This window comes from Petaurus breviceps, unplaced genomic scaffold, assembly GCF_028583685.1.
Source record: "Petaurus breviceps papuanus isolate PSGF00001 unplaced genomic scaffold, PetGlider_PUasm1.0 77, whole genome shotgun sequence".
NCBI lineage: Eukaryota > Metazoa > Chordata > Mammalia > Diprotodontia > Petauridae > Petaurus > Petaurus breviceps.
Genome location: NW_027186492.1, coordinates 8,015,981 through 8,035,618, shown reverse-complemented (window position 1 = coordinate 8,035,618; position 19,638 = coordinate 8,015,981). Strand labels below are relative to the sequence as shown.

At 35.9% G+C, this 19,638-nt stretch overlaps 1 protein-coding gene and 1 non-coding gene across 2 annotated transcripts in view; both read right to left on the bottom strand.

The window, feature by feature from the left end:
- Positions 1–19,638, bottom strand: part of TRIM69 (tripartite motif containing 69) — a 35,711-nt gene that overhangs the window by 3,635 nt on the left and 12,438 nt on the right. The gene's annotated exons all lie outside the window — the stretch shown is intronic.
- Positions 6,224–6,329, bottom strand: LOC138175546 (U6 spliceosomal RNA). Its single transcript, XR_011172031.1, has one exon. It is a non-coding gene; the product is annotated as a U6 spliceosomal RNA (small nuclear RNA).

The following is a 19,638-nucleotide window of genomic DNA, read 5'->3' as shown; positions in this document are numbered from 1 at the left end:
GTGTATGTACACTCCAAAGAAATCAAGGAACGAAGAAAAAGACCCAAACCTAACATTGACTATCCTGGCCCTCACCACCTGAAAGGCCAGGCAGATTGCTTTTTACTTCTCTTTCGGTGTTCTCTGGTTCTTAAGAGATTTTAGGGTGTGAAGACTCTCTGCCATTGGTTCTAGCCCATACCAGAGGTTTTCCCTTTAAGTGTGGGAGAGGCCTCTGTACCCCAATTCCATTTAGCCACTAACAGATTATCTTTTACAAAGGAATAGTTACTTCAAAGTTATATTAGCAAATATAAGATATATACCCCCAATTAGTGGGACTTAATCCTCATTCCTCTTTTACCACCTCAGTCTCTGAAGAGGGGTAGAGGATTAGATTCACAATTTAGCTTGGTTCCTTAGAACACATGTCCAAATCCAAAACCTCCTTCAAGCTCAGGTCCTAAGCACCCTGGCTTCTCAGGGCTTCCTTGCTGGGCTGACTAGTTGCAACATTCTGTCTGCAGTATTGAATCTAAAATCACTATGGCTCAAACTCCCAGATCTGGTGGGTCCAGTGGCTATCACCACTGGCCCCTAAAACTGAGGAAAAATGAAACATAACAGAGATATTACACCACCATCCCCTCCCCAAGCCTTTTTCCAAGAGCTGGGATAAGGAAGAGTGAGAGCAGGGGAATTCCTTCATCTCTCACCTGAATAGGTGAGTTCATGGGACCACATTGTGGAGAAGCTGATCTTTTCCCTTTATGTGTTGCAGGAAGGAACATGTAGGAAAAGGGACTATCTCAGGCTTTAAAGACATAGTCTGTTCTAGCTACACAGCCAGTCAAAGGAACCTACCCTACCTCATCATAGTAGGGGATATAGAGTGCTTCCATGTAAATCTGGGTATGCCCAGAAAAGCCTCCTCACAAATATTTATAGCAGCTTAATTCGCTGTGGCAAAGAACTGGAGAGTTCATCAATTGGGGGGTGAATGAACAAAGCATAGTATGCAATGCAATATATGATTGTTTTATGAAAAGGAAAATTTCAGGGAAACCTGGAAAGATTTTTATGAACTGTTGTACAGCCAAGTGAGCAGAACCAGGAAGATGGTTAATATTAACGATTTTGTAAAGACATACATTGAAAGACTTGACTTTGATCAACACAATGATCAAGCATAATTCTAGAAGATCAGTGATGAAACATGCTAATCACCTCAAGAGAGAGAGGTAATGGACTCAAGAGTGTGAATTGAGACACGTTTTTTGTTGATGTGGACAAACTGGGAATTTATTTTGCTTCACTATATTTTTTGGAGGCAGTCTGGTGCATCAATTGATAGAGCACTGGGTCTGGAGTCAGAAAGACCTGAGTTCAAATCCAGCCTCAGATAGTCACTAACTGTGTGACCCAGGGCAAGTTATTTTAACTTTTGTTTGCCTTAATCCATTGGAGAAGGAAATGGCCAACCACCCCAGTATCTTTGCCAAGAAAACTCCATGGACAGTATTTTTTTAATAGTATTTTATTTTTTTTCCAATTACATGTAAAGATAGTTTTTAATATTCATTTTTTATAAAATTTTGAGTTCCAACCCAAGATGGCAAGTAATTGGATGTGTACTCCTGTAAACATATTTCTTTTTTTTTCTTTTTATTTCTTTTTGGAGGGCAGTTGGGGTTAAGTGACTTGCCCAAGGTCACATGGCTAGTTTTTGTGTTAAGTGTCTGAGGCTGGATTTGAACTCAGGTCCTCCTGACTCCAGGGCCAGTGTTCTATTCACTGTGCCACCTAGCTGCCCTGTAAACATATTTCTACGTTAGTCATGTTGTGAAAGAAGAAACAGAAAAGGGAAAAGTCACACACAAAAAAGTGAAAATAGTATGCTTCAATCTGCATTTAGGCTCCGTGGTTCTTTCTCTGGACATGGATAGCATTTTCTTTCATGAGTCTTTTGGAATTGCCTTGGATCATTGTATTGCTGAAAAGAACTAAGTCAGTCATAGTTTATCATCACACAATGTTGCTGTTACTGTGTACAATGTTCTCCTGGTTCTGCTCACTTCACTCAGTATCAGTTCATAGAAGTCCAGGTTTTTCTGAAATCTTCCTATTCATCATTTCTTATAGTACAGTAGTATTTCATTACATTCATATACCACAACTTGTTCAGCCATTCCCCAATTGATGGGCATCCCCTCAATTTCTAATTCTTTGCCATCACATAAAGAGCTACTATAAATATTTTTGTACAAGTAGGTCCTTTTCCCTTTTTATGATCTCTTTGGGATACAGACTTAGTAATGGTATTGCTGGATCAGTTTGATTAATTATTAACTATTTTGATTAACTATTAACTATGTCTTTGGGCATAGTTCCAAAATTTTCTCCAGAATGGTTAGCTCAATTCACAAGTCCACCAACAATGCATTAGTGTCCCAATATTCCCACATCTTCTCCATCAGTTATCATTTTCCTTTTCCATTAGCCAATCTGATAGGTGTGAGGTGGTACCTCAGAGTTGTTTTAATTTGCATTTCTATCATCAATAGTGATTTAGAACATTTTTTCATATGACTATAGGTAGCTTTAATTTCTTCATATGAAAACTGCATGTTCATATCTTTTGACCATTTATCAGTTGGGGAATGACATATTCATATAAATTTGACCCAGTTCTCTATATATTTGAGAATTTAGGCTTTTATTAGAAATACATGTTATAAAAATTGTTTCCAGTTTTTCTGCTTTCTTTTGGTTTCATTGGTGTTGTTTGGAAAAACTTTACAATTTGATGTAATCAAAATTATCCATTTTGCATTTCATACTGTTCCCTATCTCATGTTTGGTCATGAATTCTTCCCTTTTCCATAAATCTGACAGGTAAACTATTCCTTGCTCTCCTAATTTGCTTATGGTATCACTCTTTATGTTTAAATCATGTACCCATTTTGACCTTAATGTGTTATGGTGTGAGATGTTGGTCTATGCTTAGTTTCTGCCATACTATTTTCCAGTTTTCCTAGTGCTTTTTTTTTTTTGCCTTTTGGAGGGCAATTGGGGTTAAGTAACTTGCCCAAGTTTACATGGCTAGTTTTTTTTGTGTGTGTGTGTTAAGTGTCTGAGGCCGGAACCAAACTCAGGTCCTCCTGACTCAGGGGCCGGTGCTTTACTCACTGCACCACCTGGCCGCCCCCTAGTACTTTTTATTAGTGAGTTCTTATCCCAGAACCTGGAGTCTTTGTGTTTGTCAAATAGTAGATTACTAGATCATTTATAACTCTGTCATGTGTACCTAATCTATTCCACTGATATGCTACTCTATTTCTTAGCCAGTACCAAATAGTTTTGATGATTGTTGCTTTATTTACCTTTCTTTGCATTTTTTCATTAATTCCCTTGATATTCTTTACCTTTTATTCTTCCAGATGAATTTTGTTATTTTTTTCTAGCTCTGTAATACAATGATTGTTATGGCACTAAATAAATTAATTTAAGTAAAATTGTCGTTTTTATTATATTAGCTTGACCCTATCTATGAGCAATTGATATTTTCCCAATTATTTAGATCTGACTTTGTGTGAAAAGTATTTTTTAATTGTGTTCACATAGTTCCAGGGTTTATCTTGGCAAGTAGACTCCCAAATATTATTATTATTATGTCTACAGTTATTTTAAATGGAATTTTCTTTCTATTTCTTGCTGCTGAGCTTTGTTGGCTGTATGTAGAAATACTGATGATTTATGTGAGTTTATTTTATATCCTACAACTTTGCTAAAGTTGTTAATTATTTCAAGTAGTTTTTTAGTTGATTCTCTAGGATTCTTTAAGTATACCATCATGTCATCTGCAGTGATAGTTTTGTTTCCTCATTGCCTATTCCTCCATTATATATTCCTCCTCTATATTCCTCCAATTTCTTATCTCTTATTGCTAAAGCTAACATTTTTAATACAAAATTGAATAATAGTGGTGATAATGGGCATCCTTGCTTCACCCATCCCCATCATAGATAATGCTTGCTGATGGTTTTAGATAGATACTACTTATCATTTTAAGGAAAGCTCAATTTATTCCTATGCTTTCTAGTGTCTTTAATGGGAATGGTTGCTTTAGTCAAAAGCTTTTTCTGCATCTGTTGAGATAATGATATGATTTCTGTTGGTTTTGTTACTAATATGGTCAATTATGCTAATGGTTTTCCTAATATTGAACCAAACCTGCATTCCTGGCATAAATCCTACCTGGTGATAGTATATTATCCTGGTGACAGATGCTGTAATATCTTTGCTAATACTTTTTAAAAAATTATTGCATCAATATTTATTTGGAAAATTCGTCTATACTTTTCTTTCTTCTTACTCTTCTTTATTTAGGTTTGAGCACCATAAAAATTTACATAAATTGTCATAAAAGGAATTTGGTAGGCTTCCTTATTTGCCTATTTTTCCAAATAGTTTATATGGTATTGGAATTTTTTTAGGACTTTATTTAGTACTTTATTTTCCCCCAGTTACATGTAAAAACAATTTTTAACATTCCTTTTAAAACTTTGAGTTCCACTATGCCCAAAGGACTATAAAAATGTGTATACCCTTTGATCCAGCCATGCCACTTCTAGAGCTATATCCCCAAGAGATCATAAAAATGGGAAAAGGACCCACATGTACAAAAATATTTCTGGCAGGTCTCTTTGTGGTGACTAAGAACTGGAAATTGAGGGGATGCCCATCAATTGGGGAATGACTGAACAGGTTGTGGTATATGAATGTAATGGAGTACTATTGTGCTATAAGAAATTAACAGGAAGACTTCAGAAAAACCTAGAAAGTTTTATATTAACTGATCTGAGTGAAGTGAGAAGAACCAGGAGAACTTTGTACGCAATAACAGCCACAGTTGGTGATGATTGATTTTGATAGACTTAGCTCTTCTCAGCAATGCAGCTCCAAAGCACTCATGATGGAAAATGTCATCCACATCCAGAGAAAGGACTATGGAGTCTGAATGAAGAGCGAAGTAGACTATTTTCTTCTTTTGTTTTGTTTTGTTTTTTCTTTCTTATGTTTTCTCCCATTTGTTATAATTCTTCTGTACAACATGACTAACGTGAAAATATATTTAATAGGAATGTATATGTAAAACCTATGTTAGATTGCAGACTGTCTTGGGGAGGGAGGGGGGAAAATGTAAAAGTTATGGAAGTAAATGTTAAAAACCAAAAAAAGTGAGGAAAGAGCTAGTAGTTTGAAAATAAGAGAAAGTGGATTATTACTTTAAAAATAAAATACTAGGGGCAGCTAGGTGGCACAGTAAATTGAGCACCGGCCCTGGAGTCATTAGGACCTGAGTTCAAATCCGGCCTCAGACACTTGACACACTAGGTATGTGACCTTGGGCAAGTCACTTAACCTCAATTGCCTTGCCTTCCCCCCTGCAAAAAAAATTGCTTCTATAGTAAAAAAAAAAAAGAAAACAGAAAACTTTTGAGTTCCAAATTCTCTTCTTTCCTCTCTCCCCACTCCCTCACCCCTCATTGAGAAAGCAAGCAATTCTATATAGGTTATTACATGTGTAACCATGCAAAACATATTCATAACAGGAATGTTGTAAAATAAAAGACAAAGGAAAAAAACTCAAGAAAAATAAAATAAAATAAAAGTATGCTTCAATCTGTCTTCAGATAAGTCGTTCAGAGTTGTCTTGGATAGTTGTATTGCTGAGAATAGCTAAATCATTCACAGCTGATCATTTTACAATATTACTATTACTTTCTACATAGTATATTTCATTTTGCATCAGCTCTTGCAAGTCTTTCCAGGTTTTTCTGAGAACATCTTGCTTATCATTTCTTATAGTGCAATAATATTCCATCATGATCATATACTACAACTTATTCAACCATTCCCCAATTGATGGGCATCCCCTCCAAGTCTGATTCTTTACCTCCAGAAAAGAGCTGCTGTAAAACATATAGGTCCTTTTCCTTTTTGTTGTTGTTGTTTTTTTTTATCTCTTTGGGTATACAGACCTAGTAATACTACTGTATTGCTAGGTCAAAGGGTATGCATGGTTTTATAGCCCATGGGGATAATTTCAAATTGCTTTACAGAATTGTTGAATCAATTCAAAACTCTACCAACAGTGCATTGTCTCATTTTTTTCCATGTTCCCTCCAACATTTGTTATTTACCTTCTCTGTCCTATTAGCCAATCTAATAGGTGTGAGGTAAAACTATGGAACACTTCACAAATTTGTGTGTCATTCTTGTGCAGGGGCCATGCTCATCTTCTCTGTAATATTATAATTTTATTTTATTATTTTTTGGGGGAAAGAGGGAAGGCAGGGCAGTTGGGGTTCAGTGACTTGCTCAAGGTCACACGACTAGTAAGTGTTAAGTGTCTGAGGCCGAATTTGAACTCAGATCCTCCTGACCCCAGAGCCAGTGCTCTATTCACTGTGCTTCCTAGACACTCCTGTATTCCTGTTTTAATATATGTGCTGCCAAAGGGAGCACAGAATTAATTATTTAAATGTTTGGTAGAATTCATTTTTAAATCCATCTGGCCCTGTAGATTTTTTCTTAGAAAGTTCACTGATAGTTTACTCAATTTCTTTTTCTAAAGTGTGGTTATTTAAGTATTTTATTTGCTTTTCTGTTAATCTGGGCAATTTGTAACTTTGTGAATATTCATCTAGTTCGCCTAAATGGTCAGTTTTATTGGCATAGGGTTGGGCAAACTAGCTCCTAACAATTGTCTTGATTCCTTCTTCATTGGTCGTAAATTCACCCATTTCCTTTTTGATACTGGTAATTTGGTTTTCTTTCTTTTTTAAAATCGTATTAACTAAAAAGGTTTATCTATTTCGTTGGTTTTATTTATTAGTTCAGTAGTTTTCTTACTTCAATTTTATTAATCCTTTGCTTTTCAGAATTTCTAACTTGGTGTTTAATTGGTGATTTTTAATTTGTTCTTTTTTTTAACTTTTTAAGTTGTATGCACAATTAATTTTTCTGATTTTTCTCTATTTTATTCATGTAGGCATTTAGATATTATTAAATTTCTCCTATGTACTGCTTTGGCTGTATCCTATAAATTTTGGTATATTGTCTCATTATTGGTATTCTCTTTGATGAAATTATTGTTTCTGTAATTTGTTGTTTTATCCACTCATTCTTTAGGATTATTTAGTTTCCAACTAATTTTTAATCCATCTTTCCATGGCCCTTTATGACAAGTGATTTTTACTGCATCATGATATGAAAAGGATGCACTTAATATTTCTGCTTTTCTGTATTTGATTGTGAGGTTTTCAATACTCTAATACATAGTCAGTTTTTGTGTAGGTGCCATGTACTGCTGAGAGAAAGGTATATTCCTTTCTATCCCCATTCAGTTTTCTCCAGAGGTCAGTCATATTTAACTTTTCTAAAATTCTGTTCATCTCAACTTCTTATTTATTTTGTGGTCAGATTTTTCTAGTTCTGAGAAGGGGTATGTTGAGTAGTACAGTTTTGTTAGTCTAGTATAGTTTTGTTGTCTATTTCTTCCTGTAACTGACTTAGCTTCTTTAAGAATTTGGATGCTATGCCACTTGGTGCATATGTTTTTAGTATTGATATTACTTCATTGTCTATGGTACCTTTTAGGAAGATGTAGTTTCCTTCCCTATCTCTTTTAATTAAATCTATTTTTGCTTTTGCTTTGTCTGAGACCAAAATTGCTGCCCTCCACTTTTTTTTATGTCAGCTGAAGGGATAATAGATTCTGCTCCAACCTTTAACTTTACTCTGGCTCTCTCTACTTCAAACGTGTTTCTTGTAAACTTGATATTGTACAATTCTGGTTTTTAATCCATTCTGCTATCCATTTATGTTTTTTGAGTGAGTTCGTCCCATTCATATTCACAGTTATAATTATTAACTGTGTATTTCACTCTATCCTATTTTTTTCTTGTTTATATTTTCCTCTCTTCCTTCACCCTGTCTCTCCTCACCAGTGTTTTGCTTCTCACCACCACCTTCCTCATTCTGCCCCTCCTTTTTTTTTCCTTTCCCCTCTTACCTATAGGTAAGATAGATTTCTTCACCCAACTGAGTGTATATGTTATTTCCTCTGTGAATCAAATCTAGTGAGAATAAGTTTCCAACAATGCTCACCCCCTCCCTTCTATCCCTCTGTTGCAATAGGTCTTTTATGCTTCTTCATGTGATATAATTTAACCCATTCTGCTTCCCCCTTTTCTCCCTCTACAATCCTTTTATTCACCCCTTAAATTTTTTTATCATCATATCAAAGTCAACTTATACCCACACTTTCTAAGTATACTCCTTCTAATTACTCTAAGAGATACAATTCTTAAGTATCATTTTCCTATGTAAGGATGTAAACAGTTTAACTTTATCGAATAGCATGATTTTTTCTTTCCTGTTTACTTTTTTTATGTTTCTCTTGAGTCTTATATTTGAAGATCAAATTTTCTGTTCATTTCCGGTCTTTTCATCAGGAAAGATTTAAAGTCCCCTCTTTCATTGAATGTTTATCTTTTACCTTGGAAGATTATGCTCACTTTTACTGGGTAATTGATTCTTGGTTGTAATCCAAGCTCTTTTGCCTTCTGGAATATCATATTTCAGCTTTCCAATCACTTAATGCAGATGCTGCTAAGGCCTGTGTAATCCTGACTGTGGCTCCTTGATAATTTAAATTGTTTCTTTCTGGATGCTTGCAGTATTTTCTTCTTGACCTGATAGTTCAAGAATTTGACTGCACTATTCCTTGGAGTTTTCGTTTTGGGATCTCTTTCAGGAGGTGATCAGTAGATTATTTCAATGATTATTTTATCCTCTGATTCTAGGATGTCAGGGCAGTTTTACTTCATAATTTCTTGAAAAATTCTATCCCAGCTCTTTTTCTGATCATGGTTTTCAGGTAGTTCGGTAATTCTTAAATGATCTCTCCTCAATCTGTTTTCCAGGTCAGTTGTTTTTTCAGTGAAGTATTTTACATTTTCTTCTTTTTTCATTCTTTTGATTTTATTGGACTGATTCTTCATTAGCTTCTACTTGCTCAATTCTGATTTTTAAAGAGTTATTTAGTTCAATTTGCTTTTGTGCCTCCTTTTCCATTTGGTCAGTTCTACTTTTTTTTACATTAAATTATTTATTTTTAGTTTTCAGCATTCATTTCCATAACTTTTAAATTCTATCACCCTCTCCAATATAGCTTGCAATCTGATATGGGCTATACCCATGCATTCCTAGTAAACACATTTTCGCATTAGTCATGTTGCATAGAAGAAGTATAATGAATGGGGGAAAAAACATGAGAAAGAAAAACAAACAAAACAAAAAGAAAAAGAAAATAGTCTCTTTTGTTTTGCATTCTGACTCCATAGTGCTCTTTCTGGAGAAGGCTGACATTTTCCATCATGTGTCCTTTGGAATTATTTTAAGTCCTTTTACTTCTGAGAAGGGCTAAGTTTATCAAAATCATTCATCATATACTATAGCTGTTACTATATACAATGTTCTCCTGGTTCTGCTCCCCTCACTCAGCATCAGTTCATATAAGTCTTTCCAGGTTTCTCTGAAGTTCGCCTGTTCATCATTTCTTATAGCACAATAGTATTCCATTACATTCATATACCAGAACTTGTTTTGCCATCTCCCAATTGATGGACATCCCCTTGATATCCAATTCTTGCCCACCACAAAAAGAGCTGCTGCTATAATTATGTCTGTACATGTGGGTCCTTTTCCCATTTTTATGATCTCTTTGGGATACAGCCCTAGAAGTGGTATTGCTGGGTCAAAGGGTATGAAATTACAAGTCACACTTATTTATGTCCACATAATTACTTGTGTGTGGAGGCTTCACAGAGGGCAGCCACCTAATAGCTCCAGTAGCTGCAAAAAACCTAGTGATTTGGGACAAACCTCTCCTCTCTGGAAGCAGAGTTCTACTGTGGCAAAAAGCTCAAAAGTCAAGTAATTGATGGCAACATGAACAAGCAAAGGAAGAAAAGCAATCCAACTTTGGATTCCTTTTTTGGGGACAAAAAGGATCAAAGCATGGAACAGCAGAAAGACAACAAAGTCAGAACTCCTGCACTGAAAGCTTCCAAGAAAATATGAATTGGTTACAGACCATAGAGAAGCTTAAGAAGGATTTTGAAAAGCAAATAAGAGAAGTGGAGGAAAAATTGGGAAGAGAAATGAGAATGATGCAAGAAAATGAGAGTTAATAACTTGACTGAAGAAAATAACACCTTAAAAAATAGACTAACTCAAATGGTAAAAGAGGCCCAAAAAGCCAATGAAAGAAGAATGCCTTAACAAGCTGAATTTGCCAGATGGAAAAAGAATCTCAAAAGCTCACTGAAGAGAATCATTCCTTCAGAATTAGACTGGAGCAAATGGAAGCTAGTGACTTTATGAGAAATCAGGATACTATTAAATAGATTCAAACAAATAAAAATAGAAGGCAATGTGAAATATATCATTGGAAAAACCATTGACCTGCAAAATAGATCCAGGAGAGATAATTTAAAAATTATTGGACTACCTGAAAGTCTTGATCAAAAAAAAAGAACTTAGAAATCATCCTCCAAGAAATTCTCCAGGAAAACTGCCCTGATGTTTTAGAAGCAGAGGACAAAATAGAGGTTGAAAGAATCCACTGATCACCTCTTGAAAAAGATCCCAAAAAGAAAACTAGGAATAATGCCAGTTTCCAGAGTTCCTAGATCAAGGAAAAAATATTGCAAACCAGCCAAGAAGAAACAATTTGAATATTGTGGAAACAATCAGGATAACACAGAACCTGGCAGCTTCTACATTGAAGGATTGAAGGGCTTGGAATATGATATTCCTGAGGTCAAAGGAGTTGGGATTAAAGCCAAGAATCACCTACCCAGCAAAACTGAGTATCACGTTTCAGGGGAAAATATGGTCATTCAATGAAATAGAGGACTTTCAATCATTTTTGGTGAAAAAAACAGAGTTGAATAGAAAATTTGACATTCAAATACAATAAACAAGAGAAGCATGATAAGGTAAAGAGGAAAAAGAAATCATAAGGAACTTATCAAAGCTGAACTATTTACATTCCTACATGGAAAAACGATAACTGTAACTTATGAAACTTTTCTCAGTATGAGGATAGTTGAAAGGAATATAAATGTATATATGTGAGTGTGTGTATATATGTGTACAAATATACATAGACAGAGGGCACAGGACCAATTGAATAGGAAGGGATGATACTTAAAAAGTGAAATTGAGAGGTGAGAGAGGAATATAATGAGAAGAGATGGGGACAGAATGGGGTAAATTATCTCACATAGAAGCGGTAAGGGAAAACTGTTACAATGGAGGGGAAGAACAGGAAGGCAAAAGGGAATGGGTCAATCTTACTCTCATTGAATTTGGCTTGGGGAGGGAATGACATAAACACTAAATAGGGTATCTTGCCCTACAGGAGAGTAGGGGGAGGGGGATGAGAGGGGAGATGATGGAGAGGAGGGGAGGTTGGGGGAGAGGGAAGTTAAAAGCACACACTTTTGAAAAGGGACAGGGTCAAAGTAGAGAATAGAACTAGTGGGGGGTGGGATAGGATGGAGGGAAATATAGCCAGTCTTTCACAATATATCCACTATGGAAATGTTTTGTGTAGCTACATGTGTACAACCCATATTGAATTGCCTATCTTCCCAGTAAGGGTGGATGATGAGGGAGGAAGGGAAAGAATCTGGAATTCACAGTTTTAAAATAAAATGTTTAAATATGTGTGTGTGTGTGTGTGTGTGTGTGTGTGTGTGTGTGTGTGTGTGTGTGGTTTACATGCAACTGGGAAATAAGATATACAGGCACTGGGGTGTAGAGATCCATCTTGCCCTACTGGAAAGTCAGAGGGGGGATGGGGGACGATATAGGAGAGAGCAGATTGGGGCAGGGGTATACAGTGGGATCTCTGTTTTGGGGTGGTGGGTAGGGGAAACACGGGGAGAAATTTTGTAATTCAAAATCTTGTGGAAATGAATGATGTAAATTAAAAATAAACATAAAATTCAATTTTAAAAAATGAATAACAATGTTTGTGAAAAAAATGATGAAGTTGGGCTAAATCAGTGGTGTCAAAATAATCAGCCTCTCAAGTGCTGACAGAACCAGATTAATATACAGTTGGGAAATGTTGAATGAAATAAAATTACCATAAAAATTTTTAAGTTTGTACTGATAAATGCATTAAATATTTTGAGGGGGACATTGGGATTAGAGAAAAACTAGAGGTTTGAAGATAATTAGATATTAAGGCAATCTTTCTGGAGAAAGTATCGATTCGTTTGTAGTACTAATTTTCCTAATACTCCAGAACTGATCAATAGTCCAACAATTGGTAAAGGGATGAACAAATTATTGTGATGGAATATTACAGTTCCATTAAAAATTATATAGCACATGTAAGTAAGCTTCTTGAGGGGCAGGGAAATTATTACTACTAGATCTGTATCCCAGAGAGATTTTTTTAAAAGAAAGGAACCTGTATTTATAAAAATATTTATAGCAGCTCTTTTAGTGGTGGCAAAGAATTGGAAATTGAGGGTTCATGTGTACTATTACTAGCACTTTTTGTGGTACCAAGAATTGAAAGCTAGAAGGATGTCCATCACCTAGGAAACAGTTGAACAAATTATGATAAAGAAATATATTAGAATGATGGAATTTTTTTTTGCTTTTTGGAGGGCAATTAGGGTTAAGTGCTAGTTTTTGTGTTAAGTGGCTGAGGCCAGATTTGAACTCAGGTCCTCCTGACTCCAGGGCCAGTGCTCTATTCACTGTGCCACCTAGCCACCCCATGATGGAATATTTTTGCAGTGTAAGAAGTAACAAGGGATAGATTTAGAGAAACCTGGGAGAACTTATGTGAACTGATGCAGAATGAAGTGGGCAGAGCCAGGGAAATTATACATTGTCTATAATGTTCTAAAGAAAAACAACTTGGCTGGGGGGCCAAGATGGCAGAATAAAAACAGGAACTTGTTGAGCTCATCCCTCAATTACCTCTAATACCTGTAAAAAAATTACTCTAAACAAATTTTAGAGCTACAGAACCCACAAAGTGACAGAGTGAAATAAATCTCCTGCTGAAGACAACCTGACAAGCCGACAGGAAGGGTCTGTCACACCTGGCTGGGAGCAGAGCACAGTCCTGAGGACCTCACTTCTACAGATTAGGGCAGAGCAGACCTCCAGGCATTGAATCAACAGCAGCTATGGCAGTTTCCAGACTTCTCAATCCACAAACACCAAAGACAAAGTAAAAGGACAGTGGGGAAACTCTCTTGCACCTGAGTGAGAGAAGAGTGGTCTAGCATCTGTCCCCAGGGCAGCAGAGGTAGCAGCGGCTACAGCTGCTTCTGAAGCTCCAGGCCCACAGATGGTGGGGGGGGGGGGCTAAGTAGCTGGGGGACCAGAGGGCAATTCCAGGAATATCTTTTCTGTCACTGAGGCAGGATTCTCTTGCTTTTCCCTGCTTAGATCTGGGTCGCAGCCTTGGATGGTGGTCCTGGGGTGAGAAGGAGCACTGGAGTGTCACAGCTTGTGGTGGCTAGGGAGAGGCAGTCCTCACAGTTCTGAGGCAGGTGCATAGAAGTAGCTCTGACAACAGCTGCGCAAAACCCCAGAAATTTGAGACACAGCATGCTCCACTCTGGAAGCAGAGTTTTCTACTTTGGCAGAGAGTTCAGAAGTCAAGTAACTGGCTAGGAAAATGAGCAAACAAATGAAAGGAAATCAGACTATAAAATCTTTCATTGGTGACAAAGAAGATCAAAACATAGAACCAGGGGCGGCTAGGTGATGCAGTGAATAGAGCACTAGCCCTGGAGTCAGGAGTACCTGAGTTCGAATCCAGCCTCAGACACTTAACACACACACACACACACAAAACTAGCCATGTGACCTTAGGCAAGTCACTTAACACCAATTGCCCTCCAAAAAAAAAAGCAAAAAACAAAACAAAACCATAGAACCAGAAAAAGATAACAAAGTAAAAACTCCTGCATCAAAAGCCTCCAAGAAGAATATGAATTGGTCACAAGCCATGGAGGAGCTCAAAAAGGAGTTTGAAAATCAAGTAAGAGAAATAGAGGAAAAAATTGGGAAGAGAAATGAGAGTGATGCCAGAAAACAATGAAAAACGAATCAACAGCTTGCTAAAGGAGAACCAACAAACAAACAGAAAACTGAAGAAAATAACACCTTAAAAAATAGACTACTGATAAGGGAATACTGAGGGAGGTGATGGTCAAAAGGAAAACTATTAAGGAGGGGAAGGGAGAAGGGGAGAAAAAATATAAGCATTAACAGAGGAGGGAATAGGATGGAGGGAAAGAAACAGATAATAATCATAACTGTGAATTTGAATGGAATGAATTCTCCCATAAAACGGAGGCGGATAGCAGAATAGATTAAAAAATCATAATCCTACAATATATTGTTTACAAGAAACACATCCAAAACAGAGGGATACACAGAGGGTAAAAGTAAAAGGCTGGAATAAAATATATCATGCCTCAGCTAAAGTAAAAAAAAGCAGGGGTAGCAATCCTTATCTCAGATAAAGCAAAAGCAAAAAATTGATCTAATTAAAAGAGATAAGAAAGAAAACTATATCCTGCTAAAAGGCACCATCAAGAATAAAGCAATATCATTACTTAACATATATGCACCAAGTGGTATAGCATCCAAATTCCTAGAGGAGAAGGTAAGGGAATTAGAGGAAGAAATAGATAGCAAAACTATACTAGTGGGAGACCTTAATCTCCCCCTCTCTGAGCTTGATAAATCCAACCTCAAAATAAACAAGAAAGAAGTTAAGAAGGTGAATAGAATTTTAGAGAGGGTAGGTATGACAGATCTCTGGAGAAAACTAAATGGGGATGAAAAGGAATATACCTTCTTCTCAGCTGTACATGACATATACACAAAAATTGACCATGTACTAGGACATAAAACCTCACAATTCAGTGCAAAAAGGCAGAAATAATAAATGCATCATTCTCAGATCATGATGCAATAAAAATCATATGCAATAAAGGGCCATGGAAAGACAGACTAAAAACTAATTGGAAACTAAACAATTTAATCCTAAAGAATGAGTGGGTCAAAAAGAAATCATAGAAATAATCAGTAACTTCATTCAAGAGAATTACAATAATGACACAACATACCAAACTGCAAAGGCAGTTCTTAGGGGAAGTTTTATATCCCTGAGTGCTTACATGAATAAATTAAGAGGAAAGAGAGGTAAATGAATTGGGCATTCAATTGAAAAAGCTAGAAAAAAATTGAAAATCTCCAATTAAATACTAAATTAGAAATACTGAAAACCAAAGGAGAGATTAATAAAATTGAAATTAAGAAAACTATTGAATTAATAAATAAAACTAAGAGCTGGTTTTATGAAAAAAAAAACAATAAAATTGATAGACCCTTAGTCAATATGATAAAAAAAAGAAAAAAGAAAACCAAATTATGAGTATCAAAAATGAAAAGGGTGAACCTACCACCAATGAAGAGGAAATTAAAACAATAATTAGGAATTATTTTGCCCAATTGTACACACATAAATTTTACAATCTTAGTGAAATTGATGAATATCTACAAAAATATAGGTTGCCCAAATTAACTGAAGAGGAAGTAAATTACTTAACCCCATCTCAGAAAAAGAAATCAAACAAGTCATCAGTGAACTCCCTAGGAAAAAAATCCCCAGGGCCAGACAGATTTACTAGTGAATTCTATCAAACATTTAAAGAACAATTGATTCCAATACTCTACAAACTATTTGGGAAAATTAGTGAAGAAGGAGTCCTACCTAATTCTTTTTATGACACAAGCATGGTACTGATCCCTAATTCAGGAAGAGATAAAACAGAAAAAGGAAATTATAGACCAATCTCCCTCATGAATATAGATGCAAAAATTTTAAATAAAATATTAGCAAAAAGACTACAGCAACTTATCACAAGAATAATACACTTTGATCAGATAGGATTTATTCCAGGAATTCAAGCATGGTTCAATATTAGGAAAACCATCAGTATAATTGATCATATCAACAATAAAACTAGCAAAAACTACGTGATTATCTCAATAGATGGAGAAAAAGCTTTTGATAAAATACAACATCCATTCCTATTAAAAGCACTAGAAAAAATAGGAATAAATGGAGCCTTCCTTAAAATGATAGGTAGCATCTATTTAAAGCCATCAGCAAGTATTGTATGTAATGGGGAGAATCTAGAAGCATTTCCAATAAGATCAGGGGTGAAACAAGGATGTCCACTATCATCCCTCTTATTCAGTCTGGTACTAGAAATGTTAGCAGTAGTAATTAGAGAAGAAAAAGAAAGCAAAGGAATCAAATTAGGCAAAGAAGAGACCAAGCTATCACTCTTTGCAGATGACATGATGATATACTGAGAGTATCCTAGAGAATCAAGTAAAAAACTACTTGAGACAATAAATAAGTTTGGCAAAGTTGCAGGATATAAAATAAACCCACATAAATTGTTGGCATTCCTGTATATTTCTAATGAGATTGAACAGCAAGAGATAGAAAGAGAAAACCCACTTAAAGTTACTGTAGATATTATAAAATACTTGGGCATCTACCTGCCAAAACAAACCCAAGACCTATATGAACACAACTACAAAACACTTTTCATACAAATAAAGTCAGATCTAATTGGAAAGGCATCAATTGCTCATGGCTGGGTCGAGCTAAAATAATAAAAATGGGGGAGGCCAGGTAGCACAGCGAGTAAGAGTACCGGCTCCAGTGTTAGGATGACCTGGAGATCGAATCCCAAGCTCAGACACTTAGCACCCACCCAGAAACACCTGGCCATGTATCTTGAGCAAGTTACTTAACCCCAATTGCTTAGGGGCAGCCAGGTGGCTCAACGAGTAAGAGCACCAGTGTCGGGATGACCTGGATCAAATCCGGGCTCAGATACTCAGCACCACACCCAGAAATAACTGGCCGTGTAGCGTTGAGCAAGTTACTTAACCCTGATTGCTTTAAAAAAAAAATGACAATTTTACCTAAATTAAATTATATATTTAGTGCCATACCAATCAGTTTACCAAAAAACTACCTTATAGAGCTAGAAAAAATAGTAACAAAATTCATTTGGAAGAACAAAAGGTCCAAAATATCAAGGGAATTACTGAAAAGAAATGCACGGGATGGTAGACTAGCTATACCAGATTTTAATCTGTACTATAAAGCAGCAGTCCTCAAAACTACTTGGTACTGGCTGAGGAATAGAGTAGTGGATCAATGGAATAGATTGGGTTCACGAGACTCAGCAGTCAATGACTATAGTAATCTACTGTCTGATAAACCCAAAGACCCCAGTTTTTGGGATAAGAACTCACTAGTTGAAAAAAACTGCTGGGAAAACTGGAATATAGTATGGCAAAAACTGGGCATAGACCATTATCTAACACCATATACCAAAATCAAGTCTAAATGGGTGCATGATCTAGGTATAAAGGCTGATACTCTAAGCAATCTGAGAAAGCAAGGAATAGTTTACCTGTTAGATTTGTGGAGAGGGGAAGACTTTATGACCAAACAAGAATTAGAGGGCATTATAAAATGCAATATGGATCATTTTGATTACATTAAATTGAAAAGCTTCTGTACAAACAAAGCCAATGTAACCAGGGTTAAGAGGGAAGTAGAAAATTGGGAAAGAATTTTTACAACCTATGTCACTGATAAAGGACTCATTTCTAAAATATACAGAGAATTGAGTCAAATCTATAAGAATACTAGTCATTCCCCAATTGATAAATGGTCAAAGGATATGAACAGACAATTTACAGAGGAAGAAATTAAAGATATTTATAAGCATATGAAAAAATGCTCTAAATCACTATTGATTAGAGAAATGCAAATCAAAACAAACCTGAGGTACCACATTTCACCAGTCAGATTGGCTAAGATGACAAAACAGGAAAATGACAAATGCTGGAGAGGATGTGGACAAATTGGAACACTGATGCATTGCTGATGGAGTTGTGAACTGATCCAACCATTCTGGAAAGCAATCTGGAATTGTGCCCAAAGGGCTATAAATAATTTCATACCCTTTGACCCAGCAATACCACTTCTAGGGTTGTATCCCAAAGAGATCATAGAAGTGGGAAAAAGACCCATACATATGTACAAAAATATTTTATAGCAACTCTTTTTGTGGTAGCAAAGAATTGGAAATTAAGGGGGTGCCCATCAATTGGGGAATGGCTAAACAAGCTGTGGTATATGCATGTTATGGAAAACTAGAAACAAGAAGCAGATGGACTTCATATTTACCTGGAGAGGCTTATACAAAATGATGCTGAGTGAGAAGAGTAGAGGCAGGTGGAATTTGTACACAATTATAGACACAACATATGTGTGACAACCAACTTTGATAAACTGGACTCTTCTCAGCAATCCAGAGACATAAGTCAAACCCAAAAGACTCATGATGGAGAGAGATGTTTACATCCAGAGAAAGAACTGAGATTGAACCCAGATTGAAGCAAACTATTTGCCCTTTTTCGTTTTCTTATTTGGTTTTGTTTCCTCTTTCAAATTCTTCATTCCATCTGTTACAATCCTTCTTTATAACCTGACTAATGCCTAATGTGAAAGTATTTGCAGATACTATACTTGATTGTATGCACCCATGGGGGGGGAGGGGGAGAAGAGAGAAAATTTGAAACTCAAGGAATTGTGGTAATGAATCTTGTAAACTAAAAGTAAACAAATTAATAAAGACCAAAAAATATAAAATAAAAAAAAGAATAGACCAAAAAAAAATAGACTAACTCAAATGGCAAAAGAGGCCTAAAAACCAATGAGGAGAAGAATGCCTTAAAAAGCAGAATTGGCCAGATGGAAAAGGAAGTTCAAAAGCGTACTGAAGAAAATAATTCCTTCAAAATTAGAATGGAGCAAATGGAAGCTAATGGCTTTATGAGAAATCAAGATAGTATAAAACAGATCCAAAAGAATGAAAAAAACAGAAGTCAATGTGAAATATCTCATCAGAAAAACAACTGACTTGGAAAATAGATCCAGCAGAGATAATTTTAAACTTATTGGACTACCTGAAAGCCATGATCAAAAAAAGAACCTAGAAATCATCCTTCAAGAAATTCTCAAGGAAAATGCCCTGATATTCTAGAACCAGAGGGCAAAATAGAAATTGAAAGAATACAATGATTGTCTCTTGAAAAAAATCCTCAAAAGAAAACTCCTAGGAATATTATAGCCATATTCCAGAGTTCACAGGTCAAGGAGAAAATATTACAAGTAGTCAGGAAGAAAAAAATTGAGTATTGTGGAAACACAATCAGGATTACCCAAAATCTAGCAGCTTCTATATTAAGGGATTGAAGGGCTTGGAACATGATATTCCAGAGGTCAAAGGAGCTAGGATTAAAACCAAGAATTACCTACCCAGCAAAACTGAGTATAATACTTCAGGGGGAAATGTGGTCATTCAATGAAATAGAGAACTTTCAAGCATTTTTGATGAAAAGACCAGAGCTGAACAGAAAAATCTGACTTTCAAA